The sequence below is a fragment of the Protopterus annectens genome, chromosome 16.part0 (genome assembly GCF_019279795.1).
Source record: "Protopterus annectens isolate FY-2018-M chromosome 16.part0, PAN1.0, whole genome shotgun sequence".
Classification (NCBI taxonomy): domain Eukaryota; kingdom Metazoa; phylum Chordata; order Ceratodontiformes; family Protopteridae; genus Protopterus; species Protopterus annectens.
Window position 1 is genome coordinate 214,735,275 of NC_056750.1, and position 21,359 is coordinate 214,756,633.

The following is a 21,359-nucleotide window of genomic DNA, read 5'->3' on the forward strand; positions in this document are numbered from 1 at the left end:
TTTTTTATTTGTAATTCTAGTGTTGCTTACACTCTGTCATATCACTGGTGACTTTATTAACATTAATTTGTATGAAATTGCCAGTGTCTTTTATTTTCTGCTATGAAGTCAAGTGCTGCCTATTTCTGTATGGGGGCATGATCTGACAGAAAAATGGACTGTGTTCATCTTATGTTTATCCATGTGTAGCTGTTTTCTTGTAATGTTGTATCCATCTAATCTAGCCATAGTTCCATATCTTCCTAATTGTTCTCCCCTTCTCCTCTGACATACTATCTTCTATTCCAACATTTTTCATATATTTGTCAAAGTACCTACCACTTGAGCTGATAATTGAGCTATGTAGCTGACATGTGGCATCCTCCCTTTGACATTCCAAATTCCAGTCACCTGCAGTTATTGTAATCCCATGCTATAAAGCTATTACATCTTCCAGTATGTGTCCAATGTCCAATGGCCTTGACTGTGAGGGCAGGTGACCTGAGGCAAGTATTATTCCACTTCCATGCCAGGAACCTTTAATCATTACATACCTGCCTTGCTCTTCTCTACTCAGTTCATCTACCTTGCTTCCAGATACCCTTGCTAGCAAAAGAATCCGCTGTCTTCATCTCTCCCCATGCATATTCACAAGATATCCCTCTTTATATAGTGCTTTATGTAGTGACTCATACCCTTCATTTTGTAGGTGCATTTTAAGCAGCATGACTATTTGAACCACCCATCTGTTAAGGCAAACAAGTACCCTATCTAATTTCTTTTTGTCTACCAGTCCGTTTAGGTTCCAACTTAAAATTTTAAGATTTTTCCCTGTCATTACAAATATCTATTTGACCTGCCATAGCCTCTGGTTTTTAGAACTGTCTTTTTCTTGACCAAAGTTCTTAAAGTGGTAGGATGTCACCCATATGTATCATGTTACTTGTCCCTGGTCATTGCTTAAGTCTGTCACCATTACTGGAAAACATGCATTCCTCATTTCTTGCTCCCCCCCCCCCGCCCAAAAAACTATGTACATAAAGCAATTTTTGTACATTGCAGCATCTACTTTACTTGGTCAATGAAAGAAAATGGCAAGAATTAAAACTCATTGTTTACTTCCTACCAGACCAGTCCATATTAGTTCACTGCTCTGTATGTAAAAGGTACCATCAGCAGCAAAGGAATTATCCTTACTATTTTACCTTTTGGTGTACATCTACCAAATTGCTAACATTTTGTGACATCTACTTATCATCCCTGACTCTTTTCTTTCTTTTCTTTGTTTGTTTGTTTTGCATTTATTTGACCTCTCAACCACTTTTTTTTAATTAAAGACAAACAAAAAAAAATTGATTAAAAGAATGGTTACTCATGCTTTAATTTCTCCAAGTCCTTTGGGTTTCTAATACCATGATGGGAATGGACCTCATTCTTAAATCAACATATGATTAAAGTCATGAAATTAGTATTGTTTCAATCTTTGATGTCAGCCAAAAATGCTCTTCACAGCACCTGCAGTGTGCTCAGTAATGACTCCTTCTACAGTTCATACAGAGTTACATGCATGGGTGGCATATGTTAATAAGATTGTAAATTCTGTTTTATGAGACTCATTGCACCTACTATTGGAACTGTCTGGGTATTCTTCTTCTGCATTGTCCTTATTTCTAATTGCAAATCTTGGTATTTTATAACTGTATCTCTCTGTACATAAGACACTGTAATCAATGAACGTAGCAATTTCAATGATCAGTGCTACTTTTGTCTTCTTTTCATGGACTACTATATTTGGTTTTCTCGCATCTGTTTTTTGAACTGTTGGTAATGGGTAATCCCATGTGATATAAACTTTATCATTCTTTATAATGCTTTGTGGTTCATGTTACCAGTGCTTCTCACTACTTCAGTATTGTAATGTTTGCACAATCCCCAATGTAACATTATAATGCATTTCAGTATACAAGCCCTCTGCCATTAGTGTATCAGACCCAGCAACAAGATGTGTGACTGTTTCTAGTTCTGCTTTCCAGAACCTGCATTTGTCTGTTTCTCCCACATGTTCAATGGACTTTGTAAACCAACATGTACATAGTCCACTATCCTGGACATCTAATATTAACTTTTCATCTTCTGGTTTAAATTCACCTTTCCTACACCATTCACTATGTTTGGATCTGCTGAGGTCAGCAGATATGTATGCAATCCATGACTGCAGATCTATACATGTAATCAATTTTGAGGAGGTCCATACCTCTTTCAGAATTAGCACTATATAATATTGGTATGCACAGATTTTTATATATTTTTTTTAAGCATGAAGCATTTTTCTTGTTTTCCTTTCCAGTTGATCCAATAACATTTTAGAGCACTCAATCACCCCAAAACTGTAAGTCAGAACAGGAAGAGAAAATTGGTTTATAGCTTGGACTTTGTTCCTGGATATTTATCAAGACAAAATAACATTCTTATATCATTTAGAAAGTTCTGATCACTTCCAGTTGTACTTTCAGCTCCTTATCTAATGAACTATACAGTTTTAAATTAGCCAGAAAAAGAAGATGAAAAGTCTTTACACATTGTTGTTTTCTGGGAGCCAAATTGTGACCTTGACCTAATGTTACGTAAGCAGCTTAATGGGTTAAGGGCTAGATGAAAAAGCAGATGTGACAAAGAGTCATGTTGGAATAATCCCCCTTAGAGTTTTTATCCTTGGGATAATAATTTGTCCTTTGTCATGACATAGCTGTAAAGTGGTTTGCCACTGTTTCATGGTCACTGTAATGTAATTGATCAATGTAGAGTGTATCTTCTATATTTGTAAGGATTGTTTTATCCATGAATGTGGGATGCTGTCATATGCTCTTTTGCAATCTATCCATGCCATACTTAGATTATTCCTCTTTTTTACAATTCTCCATTTTGCCTTTATTTAACAGTACATAATTCTTTGTTCCACATTACTTCCTTTTGTTCCATTGCCATGACTGAGTGTTATTCTAAATGACTATAAACTTTGTTGGCATCAGTTCAAGTAAATAGTTTATACATCATCAAAAGTCAAGTTATTGGTCTATAGTTTTTAGGACAGCTTACAGGTTCAGCCTTAAGGAGGAGTACTGTTTTTCCTGTTGTTAACCAAGTTGGTGTCTGTTTGGGGTGTGCATATAAGTAGTTCTTACCTAGGGCTAGATCTTCATGTAAAGATGAAGATGATGATGAAGGTAGAAGATGGGTACTGCAACTAGGCCTGACATTTTCTATTTAGGAGCTTTTCTTAATTTTGTTTCAATTTCTCTGGCTGCTACTTCACCCTATTTCATATTCTGTACATTTGAAAAATTTACTGTTTCTTTTACTTTTTCTATCCATTCAGCATCTTTGTAACATTCTACATGATCTTCACAGATATCTCTCCAAAATGTGTCTATTTTTCTTTTTATATTGAGGTATTTCTATTCTTTTTGCTTTGTTTCACAATTCTCTATAAAACGTTTTTGGGGCATCGATGAATTGCTTATTTTGTACGTTTCCTTTATATTCAAATGCATATCTTCAAAGTTTTTTTTGCCTGTGCTGATATCTTTATTATTTGCAATAGTGCATGATAGCTCCTGGTCTGTTCTAATATTGAGTATTGCTTTTATCGTGTCTATCCTTCTTAACACTTCTTGACGTAGTTGCTTTATAGCTTCCTCTGGTTGGTACTTCTGCGATGACGTAGTTGCTTTATAGCTTCCTCTGGTTGGTACTTCTGCGATGACGTAGTTGCTTTATAGCTTCCTCTGGTTGGTACTTCTGCGATGACGTAGTTGCTTTATAGCGTTCTCTGGTTGATACTTCTGCGATGACGTAGTTGCTTTATAGCTTCCTCTGGTTGGTACTTCTGCGATGACGTAGTTGCTTTATAGCTTCCTCTGGTTGGTACTTCTGTGATGACGTAGTTGCTTTATAGCTTCCTCTGGTTGGTACTTCTGCGATGACGTAGTTGCTTTATAGCTTCCTCTGGTTGGTACATCTGCGATGACGTATTTGCTTTATAGCTTCCTCTGGTTGATACTTCTGTGATGACGTAGTTGCTTTATAGCTTCCTCTGGTTGATACTTCTGCGATGACGTAGTTGCTTTATAGTGTTCTCTGGTTGATACTTCTGCGATGACGTAGTTGCTTTATAGCTTCCTCTGGTTGATACTTCTGCGATGACGTTGTTGCTTTATAGCTTCCTCTGGTTGATACTTCTGCGATGACGTAGTTGCTTTATAGCTTCCTCTGGTTGGTACTTCTGCGATGACGTAGTTGCTTTATAGCTTCCTCTGGTTGATACTTCTGCGATGACGTAGTTGCTTTATAGCTTCCTCTGGTTGGTACTTCTGCGATGACGTAGTTGCTTTATAGCGTTCTCTGGTTGATACTTCTGCGATGACGTAGTTGCTTTATAGCGTTCTCTGGTTGATACTTCTGCGATGACGTAGTTGCTTTATAGCTTCCTCTGGTTAATACTTCTGCGATGACGTAGTTGCTTTATAGCTTCCTCTGGTTGGTACTTCTGCAATGACGTATTTGCTTTATAGCGTTCTCTGGTTGATACTTCTGCGATGGCATTTGATTCTTTTCCCTTCCTTTCTGTTCTCGCTCTGCGTTTTCGTAGTAAGACTTTATCTGTTTTTAATTTAGCTGCACATTAATATATCATATTGACTTCAGTTATTTCGCATGACTTTCTGTTAATAGTCTTGATTATTGTATTCATTTGTTTTTAAAGACCCCCAACATTTTGGGTCTTATTGACTTTCTGTAATCTATTTCTTTCATAGATCTTAATATGTCAATTTGTCTCTATTAAATCAAGCAGCTCTTCCCTTAGATCATTTTCTTCTAAACTAAGGGCACATTATTTATTCTCCAACATAAGACATGTTCTTCTTTTCTACTTCATGCCTTTGTTTTCTTATTTTTTTGTATTATGAAAAATGTCCACATCTGGATGCCTTTGCCTGTATTTCCCTTCAATTATCTCTGGTACTTTTTTTTTTTTGAGTAGTTTTCCTTTCTCCTTTGCATAAATATTTCACCATATTAAATATCTTTCTCTTTTCCATGTCCATGTTTCTTCTTCAGATGTCTCCTGATCTTCCTGTTTCTCCTTACTTGGGGGACTCGTTCCATCATGCTGTGATATAACCTGTGTTAGACTTTCTACACTAAATCCCTCAGTTCATAGGTATTCCTTAACTTCGGATTCTATTTGTTTAACTTCTGCTTTACAACTCTTGTGTTTTGCTTTCCACCTTTGTGATATTTCTTGTACTGTGAACTTTCTGCTTGTGCCTTTGCCTGTATTTCTCTTCAGATATCTTTGGAGCTGCTTTTTTTGCATTAATTAGTTTGGTTTTCTCCTGTGCATAAATATTGCACCATATCAGACCTCTCATTCTTTCCTATGTCTTTGTTTGTTTCAAAAATCTCTAGGTTTTTTTTTTATATATTTGCACTTCCTCAGTTGCTTCTTTTTCCAAACTGCCCAAAGTCTCTTAGTCTCTATAATACTTTTCAACCTGTGTTAGATTGGCAATGCCTTTGTAGATCACCATTCCCCTTCACTTAGTGTAAAAAAAAAAAAAAACACTTTGCATATCTGTCTACAGTTACAACTCAAAGCACACCAGGCTCATTATGAGTGAGTGTAGTAAAAGCTGCTAAATTTCTGTTTTAAATGCATACCTGTTTATTTTCTCTTGCAGTCAGGCACATGAAATAACTGACAAAATTATCATCCATTTATTCCCCCTTCCTGTCATTATTAAACATTCGGTTCCTCTTTGTCCAGCTGGAGTCAAAACGTTTCTCTAAACATTTTTAGCTTTTAGAAGGAGATCTAGAACATTTCTGACAGTATACCATGTCATATACTCAGACTACCTGTGGTGGAGCTTAGACAAAACAAGAACTAATGAAGAGAAAATTAAATGCGAACACTCCAGACCCCCCACGCCACTGTGACTACTCCATGTGCCACTCATGTAAAGCTTATCTGTAACTTAGATTACATTTATAAAAACATTCCAGATAGGGATACAATGCACAATTAATATCACATATAATGATTGACCAAAAGTTCCCACAACTTTAATTGTCCGCATTAGTGGACACTGCATCCTTCATGTTCATTTAACAAGTCCACTGGTAAATGTTTTGTAATTTGCTTGGAGAATCCCTCATTTGTTAAGATTTCTCTGCAGTCCTTCCTTGAAAGATGGACAATGGTTTCACAGACATGCTTTCATGCGGAATCAGCCACTGCTTCTTACTTTTTTCTTCCTCATCTGATACTTTTCTGACCTTCTTTTTTGGGTTTGACCAAGATTAAAATATGATGTTGCTCTCAGTGGATAAAAAATGTTAAACAATGTAGGGTAAAGGAGTTTAAATTTTAAGTTAAGCGCCTTACACATCTTGATTGCTTGGAGAAAGGTGTTTCACTTAGCAAGTGCATGAGGAGAAAACCCATTATCAGCAGAGACTCACGCTTCCCTTACTTTATAAACAGCATCCGTCTAGCAAATTATTTATAGTACCTTTTCTTTCTGCACAAAAGAACCAAATTATACCAACACAGGTCATGGTTGTTTAGTGGAACCTGTCCTTGGGACATTAACATTGTACGTTTTTTCCATCTGCAAGCATTCAGTAGGAATGACAGTCCACTTTGTCAGTCATTTCCTCATAAAACCCACACAGTCCGTTTTCTTCCATATGTTCAGCTATCGCCATAAAGCAAATAGTGTGTCTTTTCAATCTAACTCGAGTTTCACCATCATTTGAAAATGCATCTGTTTCCTTAAATCTTTTTCTGACAGTTTTCATTTGATCCTGTTCATTATGGATAGGAGAGAGCTTATTTCATCAGAATGAGATAACAGGGCCTCCTTGGCCTCCTGCAATCTTTTATTATTTGATGCTATTTAATTCATCAAGGCAATGCTAGGCTGATCTCTTCCAAATACATACGATTGATCTTCTGTTCAATTGCATTTGAAGCCTCCTCTGCTCCCAATTCTAGATGTATCTGTTTCAAGTTTTGTCTCATGACTGACTTAACTTGATTGGCCAATGACTTTAACATTGAACCTTTTCAAACCCATCTACCAAGGATGATTAATTTACCTTGTGAGATGAAGTCTGCTACTTTTCATATCAGCATGTATGGCTTTTGTCAACACTCATGTATGGGAGCCTGAAGATTTTGCCAATTGGGTCAACATTTATTGCCCTTTGCAAAATCAGACTGCGAAATATTGGCAGCGACACAATCACTGTCTTGGGGAATTATTTTTACAGTTGCCTCCTTATCTTAAAATAGAGAAAAACATTATCAGTTTTTACCTTCTAATCAAATTGAGTGAGTACAGCCTGGAATAAACTATGTTTCATATTGGGTAAAACACTGGTTATGCTAAATATCTCAATCAGTTAATTTTAAAAGTCTAGTCAATTATTAAGCTCTGTAAATCAGTCATTAGTTTCCTTAGATTCACAGATTACGTTTGGGTAACTCCTTGCCTTAACTGCACAGTGTTTCACCCTATAGCAAATCAGAGATTAGGGAGAGTCCATAACCTATAAGATGAGCTTGAAAAACACCTGTATCATTATATCAAATACACACCTCTTTGGGATATAAGGAAGGAAAGTTCCTGTTATAGTACCCTTTAGTAAGTCACATTTTAATCAAATATTTTTTTCTGTGAAAAAAATGTATAGTAAAATATGAAAAAATCTAATTGTCCTGGCTGAAGTGGGGAAGGCAAGTCCCCCACACCGGGTCTATATTACATTGTCGAAGGTTTACAACTTCAACTCACTAGACATCGACCACTAGTGATCGAAGAGGCAAAACATCAAACAATGTAAAAAAAAACAACGGAAAGTAAACTGAAAGGGTTTAAGCAGGGGGGGCAAGCCATCCTGCACCCTCCACACCCCTCGCTACTTAAATATACCAACTCTGAGATCACACTACAGTGTAGGAAAGGGAGGTGCTGGTGGGCTTGCCCCCCTGCTTAAAGCAGCTACTGTTGTTTTTTTTTTTGTTTTTTATTTTTTATTATTAGATTTTCGAAGTTTCACTACTTCGATCATATGGTGTCGACTATATTTGAAGTTCTGAAATGTCGATTATCTAATATAGACCCCACCACCACCACACAACTACACTTTCTATGTGCTGGTTTTTACACCTTGCATTTTTTTACTTACTATATACAGATCCACAGTATAGTATCATATGTCAGGGAAATGGCCCTTCATTAAAGTCAATGCCTAATGAAAAGAACCTTCTGCACATTGCACACATCCATTGGGGTTATGGCATGTATCTCGGCTTGATTATGAGAAAAATGACTGTTTGCCTCTAACAAAGCTAGGCTGATCCTAACTCAGAAAGGATGTCAGACCTTATCCAGTCTTGAATACAATATCTTTATTGAATTCTAAGCTCTGTGTTACAAGTGGGGTAAGACTATATATGCTTCACTTCTGGTGCTAAACTACCCATGTTTTAGCAGTAACATGATTGCAGTCTCAAAGATTCGTTTCTGGGCCTCTTCTCCTTCAAGCAAATATACAGATATAGACGCAGAGATGTTTTTCCTGACACAGACTTCAGGACCAATATGAAAAACCTGAAAGCAGTGCTTTCTTATGTAAGCAAACCTCTGCTATAGACATGAATTTCTCCTGTGAAATGGACAAGACCAGCAAATCCACTTCTGTAGAAAACAGTATGGACAAATCATTTGATTCAAAAGAAGCTTCACATTACTAGGAATCATCTTCATGTCTGGAATTAACATAAAAACTTTTAAAGCAGATCTCAAACATCATAGAGGATAATCTTGGATCTGTCAGTGCTCATCCCTAGGATAAACTGAGCACAAACTCTAGAAAATATAAACTATAAAGCATGGTCTACTTACAAAACACCACAAAAATGGGCTTCCTCTATTGAAACAAACCCTTTCTCACTGACTACTTTAGGAAATCTTTAGCAACATCTTATCTTCTCCCTTCACTTCTCTATGTAGCACCCATCCTGGCTGACCTTCACTCCACCTTAAAAAATAATCTTGAGGTTTTGCTACAATAAAATAGTTAAGTTTGCCTCCAACTTACCAAACCTTTCACACCACTGCCCAGCGGGTCTATATTATCTAATTGAAAAGTGAATTCTGCGAACTGCATGTAAATCGAAATGCAGATCAGCGAATTCGCTCTTGTGGAGGGCTGTGCCCCCACACCCCACGCTAATTATATATACCAACTCCGAGATTGCACTACAGTGAGGAAAGGGCAAATTTTCCGATCTTCACTGTACCGCAATCTCACTGTTGTCAGTTTGCTGAACTGCATTTCCGATGCACATGCAGTTTGCGGAATTCACTTTCGATTAGATAATATAGACCCCTGCCCAGCACTGAAGCACCTATACTGGCTTGAACTACCTAATTACCTTACCCACTCCCAAATACTTAGTGCCCACAAAATAATACACAAACCCAACACCCTGTTCATCACTACCAAACATTATCCAACACAATTTCCCTCCTAAGAATCTCTGCTCACAAAACAAGTCTCTTAACAATGCAGACAGCTCATTTTACTCAAAATGTTGCTAAGCAATAGAATTTTCATGCCACCCACTTTAAAACAAGATAACGTTACCACACATTTCAAACACAACATAAAATAATGCCTAACTTTCTCATGGCTCTGCTTACACTCCCATCCTGATAAAACCCACCTTTATTTCTGTTTCCCTTCCATTAGTAATCTCTCTAAGACTCACTCTGACACTTTCACCCTGACACTTTCATCTTTCTTATCCCTGTCTCTTTCTCTTTCATCCCCAGTACTGCTTCTCCAACTAACCCATATCCATAATTCTCCCCTAATAATACTCCCTCTTTACCCACCTCGTCTTACCTGTCTACTGTTATCTCAGCCTCTCCACTATCAGAACTTTTTCTACTTATGTTTTTCTTAATTATTTCTGCTTATACCCTTCATCCTCCTCTGTTTTCTGTTCCTGCTGTAGTGACATCCTACCTCATTAATGTCAGTATACATATGCAGAATCTGTGTGTATTATCATTTCTCTTGTATATCCAGCTATTACATATTAACATGTTTTTGATTTCTGTAAAATAATATTCCTTCTAAAGTGTATGATAAACTTCTTCAGTATTTGCCAAAATACTACATGCAAAGTAATGCTTAAAATGTTTAATTTTTATTGTTGCTCATTGTAAATATGTATTTCAGGTGGAGCTTTTCTCATTGGGCCTCAGCTCAAAATGGGACTTGTGCTAAGTCAGACTTTCCTGATAACAATAAATACATAAGTGAATAAATACACTGTCTAATAAGTGATTTTCTGAAACATGAAAAGCAATACAATTTAAATATATGTTTGTTATGCACATGTATGAAGACTTGAATTTTATGTTTAAAGACTTGCATTTCATGGTTGTTCGTGTATATACCCTGTATACTCCAACAAACTCCACTGGCAGTGATGAATATTCACAGACAAAACACTGATTTTTTAAGCGCTTTCATTCTTTAATTTAATTAGAACTTTATCCGATGAAGGATGAGAATAATGAGGGAGCGATGGAGTAGTTGATAGATGTTTGAACATCAGTGTGGTGATATGAAGGGCAGGTGATAGCAAGGCTGTGGTCAAAGGGCCATGATAAGAGGTAGAAAGTGTTAGAATAAATAGGCAGGAGAAGAGTGAGAGCATGCGTGAAAGGGGTTGGTAAGTAGTCTAGCGAGTGAGGGGGGTATAAGAGAGATAGATGTTGGTAAATACTCTACAGATTGAGGAGGGGTAAAAGAGAGTTAGATGTTGGTAAATACTCTACAGAGTGAGGAGGGGTAAAAGAGAGATAGATGTTGGTAAATACTCTACAGAGTGAGGAGGGGTAAAAGCGAGTTAGATGTTGGTAAATGGTCTAGAGAGTGAGGGGGTAAAAAAGAGATAGATGTTGGTAAATACTATACAGAGTGAGGAGGGGTAAAAGAGAGATAGATGTTGGTAAATACTGTACAGCGTGAGGAGGGGTAAAAGAGAGTTAGATGTTGGTAAATGGTCTAGAGAGTGAGGGGGGTAAAAGAGATAGATGTTGGTAAATACTCTACAGAGTGAGGAGGGGTAAAAGAGAGATAGATGTTGGTAAATTGTCTAGAGAGTGAGGGGGTAAAAAAGAGATAGATGTTGGTAAATACAGAGTGAGGAGGGGTAAAAGAGAAATAGATGTTGGTAAATACTGTACAGAGTGAGGAGGGGTAAAAGAGAGAGATAGATGTTGGTAAATACTCTAGAGAGTGAGGAAGGGTAAAAGACAGCTAGATGTTGGTAAATACTCTAGTGAGTGAGGGGTAAAAGAGAGATAGATGTTGGCAAATGGTCAAGAGAGTGAGGGGGTAAGAGAGAGATGTTGGTAAATGGTCTAGAGAGTGAGGGGTAAAAGAGCGATAGATGGTAAATACTCTAGAGAGTGAGGGTGTAAAAGAGAGAGATAGATGTTGGTAAATAGCCAAGAGAGTGAGGGAGTAAAAGAGAGATAGATGTTGGTAAATGGTCTACAGAGTGAGGGGGTAAAAGAGAGATAGATGTTGGTAAATACTCTGGAGAGTGAGGAGAGATAAAAGAGCGAGAGAGATGTTGGTAAATAGTCTAGAAAGTGTGGGGGTAAAAGAGAGATAGATGTTGGTAAATAATCTAGAGAGTGAGGGGCTAAAGGAGAAATACATGTTGGGAGACCAGGAATGTAGAATGGAAGTGGAAAAGTGGTGTGAGAGGGGAATGCTGGCTGGTAAAAAAGTGGAGAGAGTAAGTTGGGATTTTGTTTGTAGAGGTAGTCTAGCTAGGGGGTACTATTGTAATGGGTAGAGATGAGCTGGAGAAGGTGGATGGTGGAGTTTGTTAGTGAGAGAAGGGGTGTGGTTAATTACGGTAAAGTATAAAGGAAAGGAAAGTGCGGGTGGGTGAAAATGGGGTTCGGTTATTGGAGTGGAGAGCCCAAGTCTAGTGAGGGGGAACAGAGCAGGGCTAGCGTGAGCTTTGAGCATGTGCAAAAAAACTATCACCCACCCTGAAAATAGCCAGTGAGATTAAGGGATGCTGTTCAGGTAAAGTAAGTATAAAGGTTCTGCCAAAAACTACAATAATGCTTCAAATTAGAGCTCAGAAATATGTGTGCATTACTTCTAAAATTGTCACTAAATTAGAGAAATATACAGTAACACTAGAACTGGGCTAAGGTGTAACAAGTGGCTTCTAGAGAAAAACGAGGGATTTATTGTACAAGTAGATATATGGGGATGGAGCATGTACTAAGATATAAGGGGGATGTAATTGGGATTACTGGCATTCCAGAGGGCATGCTCTTCACTATATATAGAACACAACACAGACACATCTTAAATTCCCATAGCTTAAAACATACTTTAAACTTTAAAGAATAAAAGCAGGCAGAGGCAAGGCTCCAGTTTCTTCAGCTGATTTATTACAAGACACACAAGCGCTTTCGCCACAAGACACACAAGCGCTTTCACCACAAGGCTTCTTCAGCTGAAGAAACTGGAGCCTTGCCTCTGCCTGCTTTTATTGTTTGGATTTGTTTTGTGTTTTTGCAGAGGTACCTGGTTACTGTTGGAATTATATTCTGCTATACTTTAAACTTTAGTTTAATTTGCAGATTTAGCCATTTTGCTAGTATTTGGATGGTTTCCAGTCACTTGGCTGAATGCAGCGATGGCTGGTGCAGTCAGAAATTAGATCAGGAAGGTGGGTAGGTGTGTAGCTAAAATAATAAGAGGAGAAATAGAATAAGGTCAGGGAGGTAATACAACTCTAACTACTGCAAGAAGATAGACATTATAGGCAAACTAGAATCAGAAGCTGAATTCAGTAGTACACAGATACACTCAGCAGTTAGGACTCAAGGAGGTGCAGGGAAGTCGGTCTGAATATTGCAGTTCTGTGGCTAAGGAGATTCTCACCAGATCATAATGGCATGGGCTTTAAAAAGTCAGAAAGGGACCAAGAAGTTCTTGCCACAGCTGCCCAAGAGGGTAAAGCAATCCCTAAGGCAACAGATGAGCCCCAGTTTAGCATAGGCTGTCTTAACTGTTATGGAAACAGGCATTTTCCTGTTTGCAGTCGCTATTTGCACAGTTTGTTTTGTAGTCTTTATAATGTATCTTTACTATCTTAAAAGTGCTCACTCCTCTCTGTACTCTTCTTTCCTAGACCTAACACCACTCTGAGTAATCAGCTCCAATAACACCTTTATCTTCAACCAGACCGGTGGATACATTGTTATATGAAGAGCGCAGTCCGGGTCTGAACTGTCTGCAAACACAAACAGCTAAAGTTAACTTTGTACCTAACACCACTCTAAGTAACCAGCTGCACTAACATCTTTATCTTTAACCAGACCAGTGGATACATTGTTATCTGAAAAGTGCAGTCCGGGTCTGAAATGTCTGCAAACATAAACAGCTAAAGTTAACTTTGTGTATGTGTCTACCTGTTTGAGCTAATGTTCATAATCCTCAGGCGAGCACTCCACTTTAGCTTGTAAGCAGGGCTCCCCCCACCCACACTCACCTTCCATTTCTCTTTTATTCCCTTCTGTTAGCAAATAGTATCCATAACTGATCAAATATTGTCTGCATTTTATTCCCTTCCATTAGCAAATAATATCTATAATTGATCAAATACTGTGTGTGTGTGTGTGTGTGTGTGTGTGTGTGTGTGTGTGTGTGTGTGTGTGTGTTAATTTAATTGAGTGCACAGTAGCCTACAGATACAAGGTTCATAGTTCATAGTTCAGCACTAGGCTAACTGCCCTTGTGGGCTATTTTTAAGCCTAGCCAATTACCCCCAAGTGAGAATGAAACCCTCACCTTGTGTCTGTAAGGTAAACACCTTAACCATTATGCCAACCTCCCCCCTGATTTCAACTTGATTAATAGCTGAGAAATGACTTACGGCTTCACAGCAGTTCCTGGTCAATTCTGTTTGTTTTTCTTACACACAAACTTACCTTTGCTTGGATCTTGGGTCATCCTGCTCCATTCGCCCTTGCTACTCTTGGGCTCACTCTGCTCCCCACCCTGCCCCCATATCCCATCCGCCCCCGATACCCGTAATTTAAACATAAGCAACCCACTCCTACCAGAGTTCAAATCACCTGATCTGTTATACTAATTTCAATTAACCCGTCCCATTACAAATTACTAGCTATCTACAACAAATTTGCACAAACACACATAGAGAAGTAACTACCTAATAGAAACATATTCAGTAAATACCCCAAACATTTTATACATAACTCCTAACCTTGAATACGTGACATTGTAATATACCAATACCTTAACAAACAAGAATTTATCTTCTCGGAATACTGCTCATTTTTCCAATAGTTTAGCAAATACAAATACTATCATGTTTTTAGATGGTCTTATATTAACTTTATTTCTCACTATTACAGCTAACCTCACCACTTACCATTTCCAGCTAGACAATCAGTATATAAAGCAAGCAATAACATTTAATAACCTTACCCTAACAACAGCTAGTAGCTTTTATGTGTCCCCATCATTGTTTATAACCACACTCACAGACCTGAAACACACAGAATACTCTTTACAAATGAAAGCCTCCATAATATTTCCATTAAAACTCACAAAAAACTATTCCAACTTTTTCAGGTGCTCAATCACAGAGTAGCCAAACTTATGCTTAGTGGTGATATCCACCCAAACCCAGGCCTCGAGCACATGATCTCATTAAACTCCCCAATGCAAATCAAACTACCTACTCCACATAAAAGTACTGAAATACTACTACTAAACCTAAATCTTAGAATTATGATCAATAAAATACACAAACTCAATGTGACTCTCCCTTCACAACCCAGACATTACCATCCTTACTGAAACCTGGTTGAAACCACATATACCAGACATAGAAATAACCCCACCTGGTTACAATATTCTAAGAAATGATATAGAAAAGAAGGGAGGTGGTGTAGCAATTCTCTTTAAGAACATGCTCAACTTACAACCTGTAAACATAAGTATTACTAATATTAATAATGCAGAGCTACTCATAACCAGAACAACATTTTATATATATATATATATATATATATATATATATATATATATATATATATATCATTTGGTCCTTTTGTTCATTTAATCCTTTAACTCATTTGATGTAAACTCATTCAATGCGACAAGCAGTGTTCAAGGCAAAACCTGGGATTTACCCAATTCTCCCGGGAGTTGTTGTTGATATATATAGGGGGGGTTGGGGGGTTTCATTTTAAATTGTGTTTTTAAAAATGTTTTTTTTTTGTTTTATTTGTTTTTTTTGTTTTTAACCCCCCAACCCCTGGAAATACTATATATATATATATATATATATATATATATATATATATATATATATATATATATATATTGGGGAAGGGGGGGGGAGGAAGGGTTTTGTTTTTTTTTTGCTTTGAATACAAATTGTCAAATGAGTGAGTGATCAAATCTCAACATCAATACCTATATATATATATAATATATATATATATATATATATATATATATATATATATATATATATATATATATATATATATATATATATATAGATAGATATATATAGATATATAAAATAGCTCAGACTGGATGACATGTAACTCTGACAATCCTCATAGCTACCTAAACCTCCATGGTTTCACTCAAATAATTTCTCACCCCAACTAGAACTGATGAGAAAACAGATAAACAATATATTTTGGACTGGTTCTTAACTAATAAACCCCAGTATTATCAAATAACAGGGTGTCTCCCAGATCACTTAAGTGACCACTCTGGAACTAACTTACTGAGAAATTACAGTAACCCTACTAAATTAATCAACTTCCACCAAGTTCGTAATAAGAAAAATGGCAACTTACAGATTCTATTTAATATTCTTGAAAAAAATAGACTTGATTCCTCTTAAGCAACTGCCCTTAGCTGTTACTGTGCAACACTTCAGTGACACCTTCCTTACTATTCTAAACAGGCTTGCACCTCCAAGAACAGTTCATGTCAAAGCCAACTACACACCATGGTTAACCCATGAAACTCATACCCTCCTAAAACAAAGGGACATAGCATGACAAACATGGGCTAAAAATAAATCCCTCCAAAACCGTTTAATTTATCAGCAACTTAGAAACAGTGCCAAACACCAAATTAAACTAGACAAACAACACTACTATTCTAATTTACAATGGAAATACAGAATGAATCCACAAAAATTCTGGAACACAATCAATAACATACTTCACCCCCCCCCCCACAACTTACTTGATAACACAAACAATAATGCTGAACAATTTAACATATTCTTCACTCAAAGTGTTTTAGCACTGACTAAGAAAATCAAGTCTCCCACAATGCCAACATCCAAACATCCAAGCAATATTGTAGATGCATTCTCATTTCAGACAGTTCCAAAACAAACTATTGCAAAACTATTAAAGAAGCTGAAACCCACTTCACTGGCAGCAGATAACTTGCCAGCAGAATATCTAAAATTAACAGCAGATGTCATTGCCTTCCCTGTGTCAGTATTTATAAACCACTCTGTAACATAACAGTATGTCCCAGCTGGAAAATTGCAAATATTACACCATTACACAAAGGAGGTAATTCAACAGAACTAACAAACTACCGGCCCATTGCTACACTTTCACCACTTTCTTAAATTCTGGAAAGATGGATCCAATTTCAACTTCTTAAAACACCTTCTAAACAGTAATCTCCTCTCATCATCACAGCATGGATTCCAAGCATATCATAGCACTACTAGCTCTCTTCTAAGTTTCACTAATACTATAAATAAATTCAGAGATGATGGCAAAATAGTGTCTTCAGTCTTTTTGGACATGTCTAAAACTTTTGATACAGTTTCCCATCCTTAGTTACCAACCCTGATGCTTCTATCCACAATAACTCAACTACTTACAGTCACACAAAAAGCCTTCGCTGATATTGAAATGTGGCTAGCAAACTCACAACTCATTCTCAATCCTAATAAAATTAAACCTGCTAACCTCCCAGCTAACTTTTATGTCATTGCCAGTAATAATACTAGGATTTTCCCAGATTCCCAAACAAAACTATTAGGCGTCATAACTGACAACAGATTAAAATTTGACATACACATTTCTAGCAAAATCAAAAAGGTTCACAAGAAAATTGGAACAGTGTATAGATACAGAAAATTCTTAACATAAGCTGCAAGAATAGCCATAGCTACAACACACCTTCTCTCCTCACTCTTATATGCATCCCCCATATTTACCAACTCAAAAAGTCAGAACTAAGTAAGTTAGAATTGTTACAATAAGATTGCCAAATTTGCAACAGATTCCTCACATTCCACCCATCACCGTCAATGCCTAAGAATTTCTTGGTTGGAACTACCTCATGTTATGAACTATAACCAATTAATAATGGCTCACACAATAATGCACAATCCTAACAATGTACCTTCCCTAAAAAATCTTCTATGACCCTGTTCTAACATTCGTACTCTTCAATCATCTGGCAAAGATTTACTCCAAGTAACCAATGTATCCAGTACAGCAGACAACTCTCTTTATAGGTTCATAGGTTTGTACTGGGCTATCTGCCCAAAGGCATATATTAGCCCAGCCACGTTGTGCAGTATTCACCACCCCTTTAGTAGTCCCCTAGACCCTTTGTACTAGCAGCTAGTACCCTTGGCCCCTATCTAGTAGTGCTGTTGGTGTGATCCCCGGTGTGAACTTTCTGTTTCCCATCCACTCATCAAGGTTCCTCTTGAAGATTGATAGTGAGGGGCTCTGTCTTATGTAGATTGGGACCCTGTTCCATAGTAAGGGAAGTCTCTGCGAAGGGAATCTATCCCTCCAGCATGTTCTATTCATTGTTGTGTTGAGGTTTATATCCCTAGAGCATATAGCTCGAGTAGATTTGGTTTTGCTAAGATAGAGCATGTTCAACAATTCTGGGTTGGACATGGCTCTGTACATTAGACAGAGATCCCCTCTGAGAAAGCGTTATGCAACAGAGAACAGTCTTAGCTTTTTCAATCGTGCTGCGTAGGACAACTGTTTGAGGCCAGTAATCCTCTTGGTTAGGTACCTCTGTGGTCTCTCCAGCTGCTGGAGATGTCTAGCCAGGTACATTCCAATTGTTGTATTGTACTCAATAATGGGTCTGATGAGGGAAGAGTAGAGGGGCACCATTACATCCTTAGATCTTGATGCGAACCCTTTCGTGATCAGATGGGTCACATAGAAGGATTTTCTAACCACTTTGGCAACATGGTTATCAAAGAAAAGCTGACTATCTACTTGGGTCCCTAGATCCCTTATTTCTTCTTCAGATTTCAGGGGATTACCTCCTATGTTGTAGTTTGCTGGTATTCTGTTTTTTCCAAAGGGGATTACTACGCATTTTTTTGCATTTAGCTTGAGACCATGGCTTTGACACCATGCGTCAGTCTCATTTAGGCCCTTCTGGAGGATCTCCATGTCGGAGATCCATGTTACATGTTACTCTAACTTTGTTGCTAAAAATTGGAATACCCTTCCACATAGAATTAGATCCATAAGCAATCTTAATCATTTCAAAATATATCTCAAAAGACACTTATTTAATTCTTGGCTTTTCACATGTAACACTCCAGGTTAATTATAAACTTAGCAATACTTATACAATTTGATTGTACGTACTAACGCTGTTAACATATCCCTTCTAACAACACTACTTCTCTATAAGTAGTTACATTCCTAGCTGCAACTCTCACCACGGAAGTATTACTAATGATGCACTACTTTGCCTAAATGATTCTCCCTACTTAATTTCCTAACTAATAATATGTTCCTCCACATATACAAGTTCAACTATATGTTTGTCTGTATTCAAGATTTTAAAGTCTTGTTCTATTTGATATTATGTATATATTTTTGTTTTTACATTTTTACCCTGTAAATGTGTTAACATTCATTTTTATTGTCAATTTTGTCTATAATTTCTATTACTTGATGTTATGATTTTGTAGGTAAGCTTAGGCTGGAGCTTTTCTCCCTGGGTCTCCGCTGAAAATGAGCACTGTGCCAGTCGGACCATCCTGGTAAACAAAATGTAAAATAAAATAAATAAAAATAAATTATATAAGCAAGGTGAATTAGCAGAATTCCCACATGGAAGTTTGATATTTATTGGAAAAGGTTGGTTATCATCCTACATGCAACTATGTTTTCATGGTGAAAAGAAATGAAGGAATCTTTTGTTTGGTTCCTTAGTAATCGTTTTCGTGAAGGTCTGACTAAAGCAGCTTTCCTAAGTGGTTGGATAAGAGAATATACTCTAGAAAACATGTCAGGAGTCTCAGCCGTACTAGCCCAGTGATGCTGAATGTTCAGACTATGTATTTTTGCATGCATTGAACAAAAAGTTGAGCATGTGTATGAAAATGGATAATGCATGTGTGTGGCAGAACATTAGGTAAGAGCAGGACAGCAAATTAAACATGGATAGCTCACTGGATTAAGCTCATGCAGGAAGTCAGGCATGCATAGGGCAACAGACTGAACATATGCAAGACAACAATCAAACACCTGTACCATAGTGGTTTAAACATGCATGGGAGACCAGCTGTCTTTATTTTAGAGTGAGTGTAGAGTTATAATATATACATTCAGGGGTGTTGGATGCTTGTCTATTACATGGCATATACAGAAATGCATGCCACCAGTAAAAAAATGCTTATTTTTAATGTTTTAGGTTGAGTTCCTTATAATCTGAAGAGAACAAGCTGAGTCTACACTGAGTTCAAACTTGGGTATTAATAGATGAAGCATTTTCCCTTGGTGCACCAAAACAGTAAACTGAGGAGGCTACTTTGGCTATCAGACTACCAGATACTGTCATACCACCACCTTTATATTAACCACTAATGCCAACTTACATGGGCCAGGCCTCCCCACTCCATTGTCATGGTGATACCATACAAAAAGTTCAATATCTTCTGAGACTTAACTAACTACCAGTCATAAAACTAGTAGAGTTGCTAATAAGGCCTTTGGCCTCCCAAAATGCATCAAGTATCCTGTCGCGATACAGATGTTCAAAAATTGCCTCAGGTCACATCTGAAATTTTGAAATGCCTGCAGAACTTGTAAACTCCCCTGAACTAGTGTTAGGTTGTGTTTAGTGAATTGTAGTTGTAGTACTGTATTTCATTGTTTACCAGTGTGATTAGAATGAGTATTCAGTTTTTATTCAAGCCAATTTACTTTTTGTAACCATACTTCATGTAATGTACTAATATATATGGATTAATAAACATATATACTAAATGCTTGTTGTTGTGCACATAAGCAGAATGGATATTTAATTACTATTGTGTATCAAACTTTTATAGATTCATATGTTCTTACTAAACGTACGGCCAAGGGGAATATTAAGAAGCAAATCCACATTACCCAGTATTGGTTGGAGATTAGTAGCTTACCCCTTTAATTAGACTATTCTCACATATCAGAAGTAAAAATGTATGCCTTGTTGGGTCTATATTAGATTGTTGAAATAGCATTACAGTGAATGCCATTTTGATGACACGTAAGGAGCGACATGCAAAAACAGTGAAAGCTCAGGTCAGCGATTTTTTTCCTAGAAAAACAATTGCTTGGCCTGAGCCATGACATTGTCCTTTACCTCACTGTAGTGCGATCTCTGAGTTGGTATATTTAATTAGGGGGGTGTGGGGAGTGAAGCTCCCACTTTAAAATGTTTTACTGGTGTATTTTATGTTGTTGGTCTACTGATTTTTTTCCCTAGGAAAAGAATCGGTGACCTGGGGTTTCGCTATTTTTGTATTTCGTTCTTTATGTGTTGTTGAAACGGCATTCACTGTAATGTAGTTTTGATAATATAATATAAACCCGTCTGGTTTGGTTATTTATTTATTTATGTTTGTTTACTGAGGTAGCACACTTATCAAAATGGACCATTTACAGGCATGGCCTAGGTGAGTAGGATCACATAAAAAATGAGCAAATCATATTTACAAATGCAATAACATGCTAAAACGTATTTATGCATTTACAAATGTTACCTCACATTACTCCTGAATAATTTCTTGTGGCTTAGTGGGAGTACTTAGTCAACACATTTTAAATAAAAAAACAGCAAAAACAAACAAAAAATAACATCCCTGTTTGAAGCATGGCCAGCTGAGTATACAAACATCTTCAATTTACCTC